This window comes from Canis aureus, chromosome 4 (assembly GCF_053574225.1).
Source record: "Canis aureus isolate CA01 chromosome 4, VMU_Caureus_v.1.0, whole genome shotgun sequence".
NCBI classification, from domain to species: domain Eukaryota; kingdom Metazoa; phylum Chordata; class Mammalia; order Carnivora; family Canidae; genus Canis; species Canis aureus.
The window spans coordinates 69,810,326-69,820,251 of NC_135614.1; the positions used below are offsets into that span (position 1 = coordinate 69,810,326).

Here is a 9,926-nt window from a genome sequence, read left to right on the forward strand (position 1 = left end):
TTCTAACAGATCATCAAAGTAGAGACTTCAGGTTGTCTTTAATATATAAAGCTCAGGAGCAAATGATTTCAGAATTATTGGCCAATAAAATAATTGAATCAGAAAAATGGTCCAGGAAGAGTTTATATAATGAAAGCTAAAGGGAAAGTGGTCCAGGATAAAGCCCTGAGGCACTTTAACCTTTAATGTATGGGCAGAGATGGGTGGCTAACCAAAAATGTTGAGATTGAATGACTTAAGAAGTTGGAGAAAAACCAAGAGAAAGTGGCAATAAGGAAGTCAATATTTTAAGAGTGAAGTATTTGAACAGTATCATATATTATTGAAAGATCAGGCAAGATGCAGTTGAAAAGTGAATATAAAAACCTAGAAGACTTTAGTTGTTGGCCTAAGAGCAATTTTGGAGGAGTGGTAGCCTACATTGGATTGCAAAGTTGAGTGCGGGGAGATGATATGAGAAGAGAGAATTAATTTGAAGAGGTGGAGACTAGGAGCAGGAGGAAAATTGTTTTGAAAGGTGGGAGACATTGAACACCTATAAATGCAAATTGGAAAGTAAAGTTGTGAAGCAAAATTGTAGTTATAGAAGAGGGCGAGAATACCTGATAGCACAAAGTCTTTAAGAAGATTGGAGGTGGTGGGATCCAAAGCAGAGATAGCTAAAGGAGGTCCCATTACCTAACCATGATGGGCTTCCAGTTTTTATTGGTGAAATGAAGGACATTGACTGAAAGATTTCCAGGATTCTTTTATAGCACTATCAAACGATGCCTTTTGGTGTCTGGAGGAAGGGGAGAGACTTGGAGTGTGGATCCTATTAGGGTATCAGGAGGGTAAACAGGCAACAGGACACCATCAGACTTCAGGGTCAGGACTGATAGTCCTGGTGGCTGTGTTCATGAGGATGTCACCTGTGAGGAGATGAAATGAATGAATGGATACCCGTGAAAATCTCTCTAAACCATAAAGTGGTGGCTCTTGGTATTACTCCCACCTAAGTCAGAACAAGAGGAAATAGAAATTGTTTATTTTGCGGTTTTACCCATGGCTAGTCTCACAACTGCCAACTTTAGAGTCACTTTGAAGATATTTTTTTCAGCTGGCAACTGAACTTAAAATAGTTTTCTTGGAACACTGGGGTGGCTCAGTCAGTTAAGCATCGGGCTCTTGATTTCGGCTCAGGTCGTGATTTCAGGGTTGTGAGACTGAGGCTCCATGTTGGGCTCCATGCTCAGTGGGGAGTCTGCTTGAGATTCTCTCTCTCCTCCTCCTCCCCCCTGCCCCTCCCCCTACTTGAGTATACACACTTTCTCTCTAAAAATCAATAAATAAATCTTAAAAAATAAAATCATTTTCTTACGGTTGTTTTTATATGCCACTATAGTAAAAGAACTTAATCCTACCAAATGTGTGTTTTTTTTTTTTTAATTCTGTAATGACTGTCCCTGATACAAGGATATTGGAGAGAAGGAAGACTTAGAGTAGGAAAATAGTGAAAAGAGGGACTGGGGACCAAGATGTGAACATGAATCAGTGCAATGGAAAGGCAACAGGCTGTGAGACAGGAAATGATAAGCACTGATATTGGTTGTGACTCCTATAGGGTTCTAGAGTCCATTTTATTAATGTTAACATGAATCACAACAATAATAATGACCATTTACTGAGCACTTACTCTGTCACAGGCACCATGCAGACTATTCATTATCTCATGTAATTCTCAAAACAATACCATGGGGTACTATTATTATTCCTGTGTGGGGTTTTTTTTTTGTGGTGGTGGTAAAATATGTATCACATAGAATTTATCATTTTAAGCATTTTTTTGAAGATTTTATTTATTCATAGAGACCTAGAGAGAGGGGCAGAGACACAGGCAGAGGGAGAAGCAGGCTCCATACAGGAAGCCTGATGTGGGACTCGATACAGAGTCTCCAGGATCACACCCAAGGTTGCAGGCAGCGCTAAACCACTGCGCCACCGGGGCTGCCCTTTTTTAAACATTTTTAAGTAGTATTAAGTACGTGGACATTGTTGTGCAACCTTCCATCTCCAGAATTTTTTCATGATCCCAAACTAAAACTTTGTACCCACTAAACAGTAATTCCACTTTCTCCCTCTTCTATTTTATTCCCATTTTGAAGATGAGGCAGCTAAGGCTTAAAGAAAGAAACAAACATTTCCCAAGGGCAGAGAACTGATATGTGTCCTTAATTTTAGAGTCTAGAATTTATGGGTCTTGAAGAGTTTCATTTCAAGTGAATATGGAATTCTAGGCAGAATTGCCAGTGTATGCCTTAAGTTCCTGGATCCATTGGAATAAGAAGGATTGTGCTAAGAATACAAGTAAGTCTGAGTTCTGGAATACCACAGGCCCTTTTAGAACAGTTAACATTCTACTCTTAGAATCCTGGCTGAAGAGTTTCCTACTCTTGGTCAATTCTTTGGGCCTCTAGGAGTCTCTCCTTACCAAGGAATAGGGCCTTTTGAGGACAACCAGAAAGCTTTCTTGAGTTATCTTTCAGACAAGAATGGTCAGCTATAGAAGAATCTAGTAAAGTATATCCCATTTTATCCCAAACTATGAACTCCTTGAGAAATTAGTGATTTCTTCAATAATACCCTGACCAGCCCTTTTTTGGGGGCAGATTACCTGAGAATTTTTTTAAAAACTGAAAAACAGTACTGCTTTTCCTTGTGATTTTATTTGCTTCTTTTGCTTTTTATGCCTTTCTTTTTCCTGCCTCTTAACCTCTCTCTGTAAAGTCAAGCTTACCTGCAAACTATACATACATTGGTCGGCAGTGCACTTTAATATGTTGCTTGGATACAGATGTTTGGAACTATAGGAACACAATTTATACCTGATTCTGTTACTAAGGAAACCTGGGCAACTTCGAAATTTTCCTTCAGGAATCATGACCATAAACTGCCAAGAAATCTATTAAGAGTTTTGGAGGACGAAAAATATGTAAGACATGATTTAATTGTATTTCTACACTGGCAAGTTAATATTTATAAGTGTCTGTAGCCTTTTTCTGCCTGTGGTATAAATATTGCTACATGAGTCCTTTTCAGTAAGTTTGATCAAATTATATGTGGGGGTGGCCAGGGTTTAAATATAAACACAAATTACACTTGTAAAACATTTCCTAAAACAGACTATAAATGAAAGCATTGGTGCTTTAAGGGACATCACTTTCAGGATTTTAATTCTATAAGCCTTTCCTTCACAATCAGAGCATGGGATTTTGTAGGAGAAATGCTTTCCTTATGTCAACCCTACTGGAAAATCATCTCCAGGAAAAACAAACAAGAAGTTAATTTGCAGACTCTATTTTGTTTCTCCAGCTACAAGGAAACATTATGCCTGAGATTTCCTTCCATCCAAACCCTGATAGGTTTCCTTAATATCATTGAGGCTAAGCAAGAGGAAAGTTTAGTACAGCAAGAAGGACTCTGCTGCCCTAGGCTAGCTGATAGAGTCTTTTAACATGTATATGTAATTGTGTGCTGAAACAGAGGTCTTCGTGAGAGCGAGAATGTTCTCTTCCAGACTGTGTGTTCGACAAGGCTGCGTGTTCTTGTTATAGCTCTAGTCATCTTCTAAAAACTGTTGCAGCCCAACTGTAGGAAGTACCGTGTCTCTGAACACAGAGCCCAAACAGTGCTAAAAAGGGAAATGGAACATATGGTAATAAACTCTCTAAAGCTCGGATGCCTGGCTGTAATCAGCAACCAGGGCGAGAGAGGCATTGGCAAACACGAACTCTGCCCCTTGGGCCTCATTAACAAGGCCAACTGTGCCACTGCAGAGGAAAACAGTATCACATACTTGAGGGAGATCACAGTCTGTCAGGGCAAATCCTAGATTTCCCCTTGGCTGGAAGGACCATTAACTGGAAAAAAAAGGAAGCTTCCACAAGAAGCTGGAAGGAAACCACTGCCCAAGTGGCCTCTTGCCATTAGTGTCTCTATTTATTTGGAAATAATGATGATGAGCTTTGGAAAGTCTATTTCTGTCAAATGATGTATGTAAAGCACTGAATGTAAAGAGTCAGATTTGCTCTTTGGCTACTCCCAGCTCGGACATAATGGAGGTGGGAGGTCATCCTTCGCGTCAGTTTTCCCATAGGTGGAATAAGGAGGGCTCGTGTCTGGCCTCAGTATTCTCTAGTATCCTCCTATATCCCCCTAAGATCCTCCTGCATGCAAGGGACATTTTTTCTGCAGGGGTGAGAAGATCAATGGGTGATTTTTTTTTTCCAGTGGGTGATTTTATGAGCACTACCAAGACCATGTGTCTATATTTCCTTCTCCATTTCAAAAGGCTTATTTTTGGACAAGTAGTTCTGAGGCACACATATGTCTCTATATACTATGTACATTGTACTACTTCCTATTCTCTTCCTTTTTCTCTCTTTCCTCTTCCTCTTCCTCCTAATTTATTGTTGCTAATGATAAATTTTCCAAAGTCTTGGTACTATGCGCTAAAGATAGACATCAAAATAAGAAAAGGTTCCAGATTCAGTAATATCCCTGGTTCTACCGACTGATTCAGTCACAGTGGGCTCTGGTTACTCATTCACCATCATAGTTACTTACCTATTTGTAAGGAGGTTTTTTTGTTTTTTTTTTTTTTTTTAAGATTTATTTATTTATTTATGATAGAGAGAGAGAGTGAGAGAGAGAGAGAGAGAGAGAGAGGCAGAGACACAGGAAGAGGGAGAAGAAACCTCCATGCCGGGAGCCGGACACGGGACTTGATCCCGGGACTCCAGGGTCACGCCCTGGGCCAAAGGCAGGCGCTAAACCGCGGAGCCACCCAGGGATCCCCCGGGGTTTTTTTTTTTCTTTTTTCTTTTTTTTTTTTTTAAGTATTTACCTTGTAGTTCATGACTGCATCTTACTTCTTTGTCGGTACAAATGCACTTTATTTGGCAGCTTTCCTTTGAAAATAATAATCATTATTATTCAGCAGTTATCCCTTATTCTGTGCTTATTAAGCTCTTAAATATAGCATCACAATTAATCATTGAAACAAGTCTTTGGTATGAGTATCATTATCTTCATTTTATAGATGAGGAGACAGAGGCTGCTAGAAACTAAGTCACAGAGGTAGTGAGTGATAGTCTGGATTCATAGACAACTGCCTGACTTCAAGATTTGTGGCCATTTCATTATATCAGACTACCTTTCAAAGTGTTTAGAAATATTTTTAAGATCTTACAAGATCTTAATTTGCCTGGATTGTGAGAGGACAACTGAAGCTCTTTTGAGAGCTATAAGTTAATGCTGTAAGTATGCCAACTAGTATAGATATTGGCAGCCATAATGTTTATAGTGAAGTATCGAGTTGAGTATGAGAAAGTGGTTGAGAAGTCAAGAGAGTCTTGGATTCTACCCTCATTTCCACAGGTAATAAAGTCTAAGATTTTGAGCAAGTCACTAACCTATTTGCCCCCCTATTCCTACTCTATAAATTCATTAGTGACCTTTTTATGGACTGATTCTATGACTGCTTTAAAGAAGTAAAAACCTTCCATTAATCTGTGGTGTGGAGAAGTTAATTAAGATCTGTATAATATTTTATATTTCCTAAAGCCCCTTAAAGCTTCACTGCATCTTTTAATGACCCAGATGTGTTCTAGAATATATCTATGCCCACACTGAATGGCTTTGCTATGTTTCTCATGTGGGACTGGAGGTTGAATGGTGAGAAAAGGAACAGAGGCCATGATTGAAAATCTCTAGATCCCAACTTTGGACCTCAAGGTCATGATGCCATTCTATTGAAGTATCTTAGATCATCAACCTGGAGGAAAAACAGTCTAAGGATGGAGTAAAATCTGGGGTAAGTGCTTGAATTTCAGCTCTACCTCACATACCCACACACATATACTTCTAGCCATTTCCTATCCCATTTCCTGACAGAATGAGGCATATGATCACCAGTGCTATTGATGCCTTGGAGAACAGTTGGTCTTGTTGGAAAGCATGTGTTGGTAGATGCATCTTCTCTTGTTGAGAGAGCTACTCCAGGCAAAGTTGGAGAGAACACACTACACTGTCCCAAACTGGGACTGGTCCCACATGGGGCCTGTTGTGGGTGCTTTGTGGATTTTTCCCTCCCAAAGCCCATGGTAGTCCTTTTCCTTAGAGGGGATAAAGATGAGCCTCCTGCCACCACCTACTGAAGAACCACACATTCTTCCTTCTCTGTGAATATTTGGGCTAGTCTGCTTCAGACTAGCCCAGATATTTTTATCTTATAAGATAGAGGAGTCTTATTCTAATAACAATGCAAAATCTTTTATGGTAGGTCTGTAAATTTGGTCTCTCACCCTTCGGAAATTCTCACAATGAACAGTTATAAAAATTGCCAAACTTTATAATGAATACCTATACATTGAATAAATGAATAAATTCTTGTGTCATGAGAAAACACTAATTCCTCCATTTTTCCTCTGGATATTTTCTCGAACCACTTAGCTTTTTGTTCAGTTTTCTGCTCACACTACAACAGATCAGTTTTGCGGTAACACCTGCCCAGGTGAGATGTGGAGCAGGGGAGGTTTATTCTCACTTGTATAGGCTCATATGGTCAACTACTCACTGGAAATTTCCATATAGTTCAGATGTATCTGAAACACACATCTGAAACTTAGTATGTTCGTTGAGCTCTTGATTTTCCCTCCAGCACCAGTTATTTTCATATTCCACATATCTAAGTTATGGGCAACTGTCTTCTTTTAATTACTAGAGCCAAATATCTTGTGTCATCTTTGATGTCTCTCTTTCTTTCATACCCCATGACCAGTCTGTCAGCAAATTTTGTTAGTTCCACCTTCAAAAAGTATACAGAAACTAACCACTTCTCATCATCTTCACTGTCAATCCACCATCATCTCTCACCAGGATTATTTCAATAGCCTTTTAAGCTGGAACCTTGCTTCTACTCTACCCTGCTCCCCTATGGTCTATTTCCAACAGTGGCCATAGAGTCTTGTTAAGATATAAGTCAGATCATGTTATCTTCTGATCAAAATCTTCCAGGGAATTCCTGTATCACTTGGGACAAAAACCAAAGTCTATATATCATCTGCCTCCTTTATTTACTTTTCAGAACTCATCTCCTACCACATCACCCCTTGTTCATTCTTCTCCAGCCACACTGGCCTCCTTAGTGTTCTTTGAACATGTCTGGTATATTCCACAGAACCTTTGCATATGTTCTTGTCCAACCATCCACAGTCTGGCCCCTTCATCTTCAGGTCTTTATGCAAATATTTCCTTTCAGTGAGACTTACTTAGGCTACTCTATGTAATACTGTATCTGACCCCTGTTCTCCACCTACATATACATCATATTGAGCCTTCCTGCTTCATTTTTCTCATAGCATCTGTTTTGGTTGAATTGTGTTCCAAAACACATCTACTGAATGTGCTAACCCCTTATGCCTATGAATGTGACCTTATTTAGAATAGTGTCTTTGTCCATTTAATCGAGTTAAGATGAAGTCATTAGGGAAGCCTGTAACCCAATATGACTTGTGTCTTTATAAGAAGAGGAAAACATTATAGGAAGACAGAGACAGAGAGAATGCTAAGTGATGACAGAGGCAAAGATTGGAGCAACACGACTATAAGCCAAGGAAGTCAAGTATTGACATTCACCACCAGAAGTTAGAAACAGGCAGGGAAGGATTCTACCCAGAGTTCTAGAGGGAGCATGGACCTGCCAGCACTTTGATTTCAGACTTCTAGACTCCGGATTATGAGAGAATGAGTTTCTGTTGTTCTAAGCCAGCTAGCTGTAGTAGATTTTTATGGCAGCCCTGGCAAACTAATAGAGTACATATCATGCCATATAATACATATTTTGCATGTTTGTTGTGTTTATCACCTGTCTCTCTAATACAGTAATGTTAACTCCATGGAGGACACACCAGTTCTGGTTCTCTTCCATGCTGCCCTGATCTCTGCTGGGTTCCACCCAGTTTGACTTCTGCCTAGGATTAATTGGTCCTAATGCTTCTGAATGAACCTGCAGAGGAATTTCATGAAGATAAGAACTGAGCTCAAAGAAAGAAGTGGAAATTCTATCTTCTAAGGATAGTAGAAGAATAATTTGGAATTGGATAAATTTGGAGACTACAATATAGGAAGTCATCCATTTGGACTCCCAGATAATGCTGACCATGTGCCCAGACCACAAAATGAAAAAGGTTAGGCAAGTGCCTACGTATTAGATGAAGAAAGTGCTGATGGATTGATTGGGCACAGAAGGACACATACACAGAAAATTCCTGACAGTTATGAAGATACTTTGTCAAAAATTTACTTGTTTTGGGGATGCCTGGGTGGCTCAGTGGTTGAGCATCTGCCTTTGGCTCAGGGCATGATCCCGCAGTCCCGGGATCCAGTTGCACATTGGACTCCCTGCATGGAGCCTGCTTCTCCCTCTGCCTCTGTCTCTGCCTCTCTCTCTCTATGTCTCTCATAAATAAGTAAATAAAATCTTTTTTAAAAATTTACTTGTTTTTAATTTCTTCTCAGTATTGGTTTTAATAGCTTTTAATTTTTTCATAGCAATGAAAGTGTCTAACACTTTGCCCCAAAGGAAAATGTATTATCTTTGTAACACAATAGGATATGTATTATTGAATTCTGAAGCTAAACATGTTAGAAGAGCAATGCATGATGTACAAAGCATTCTCTAGAATGCTTTAGAGCATTTCAAATAACACCAAAAAGGAATGTCTATCCAGAGGATGCCCTATTCCTTATTCCTGGTTTGTAAATACAAACAGAAAGTTATAAAGGGGAGAAAATAAAAAAAAACTGAAAAATGAAGTGAGAACTCAGGGAAAAATGTAGTACAAAGTTTGGGGGAACAGACTATGGAGTGAGAGCTGGGTCTGAGTTCTGGTTCCAAGACTGATAGCTGTGGATAGTCACTAATAAAGAGTTGTTGTAAATTAATTACAGATAGAAAATACTTAGCTCAGTCCTCAGAAAGTGATACCCATTATTGTTACCTCTCCTGATGCAATTCTGCTCTGTAGGTGAGATTTATTTTAACCTCTTATAAAAGAACATTAAGAGAGAGAGAGACTTGGCTTACAGATGTAGAGCTGCTCAGGATCTCCTTTCAGGCAATGATCTGAATGTGCTTGTTGACAGTAACTATGATTGGGAGAAAGGAATCATGCACAGCCTTCCTCATTAACTACTGTATCACTTCCCATCATTATCCTTTTCATCTTACTTGAGATAAATATGTAATCTAATGATCCTTTCACTTAAATGGCTCCTTTGATGATGGGATTTTCAAAGTGCTTTTCAGCCATTCTTTAATTAGGCAAGTCCATCCATTTTTCTAGAGCTTGCTGAGACACTTGAAGAACTTCAGGGAAGAGGAAATTCCCCCTCATTTTGCAGAGGAAACAGAGAGACAGCTTCACAGATTTCAAAATATATCATGTAGGGGAGGGAAAGGCTATTCTAGGAGTTAATCTTATTACTGTTTCCTTATTAATGTTTATTTGCAAGTTCCCTTGAAAAGCCTTCACCATGTGGATGAATTGACCACAGTCTGTCACATGACAATTACAACTTCCTGGAAACTGTGCCTCCCTATTTTATCTTCCTCTTAAGGCTTGGTATCATGGATTCTGATTTCCCAGCATTACTTTTACCTCTCTGATTTCATACCATGGCTAAGTAATTACCCAGCTGAGGGTTCAATTTTCCCTGTAACTATGTGGGACTGGCTATTAAATAACTGAATTTAAAACTACTCAGCTAAAGGAAAACACGAGCTTGCAGATGATCCAGGAACTTTACTGGACCTGAGCTGTGACTGGTAATCTGACCAGGGAGTTTGGCTGTCAACAAATGAAGCATGTTTTAATTAAGAAATT

The 9,926-nt window shown here is 39.3% G+C and overlaps 1 long non-coding RNA gene across 1 annotated transcript; it reads left to right on the forward strand.

Moving 5' to 3' along the window:
* The first annotated feature begins 2,418 nt into the window (after nucleotides 1-2,418).
* On the forward strand, nucleotides 2,419-8,533 carry LOC144312938 (uncharacterized). The gene is made up of 2 exons (XR_013378594.1): nucleotides 2,419-2,971; nucleotides 7,924-8,533. It is a non-coding gene; the product is annotated as an uncharacterized LOC144312938 (long non-coding RNA).
* Nucleotides 8,534-9,926: the final 1,393 nt, after the last annotated feature.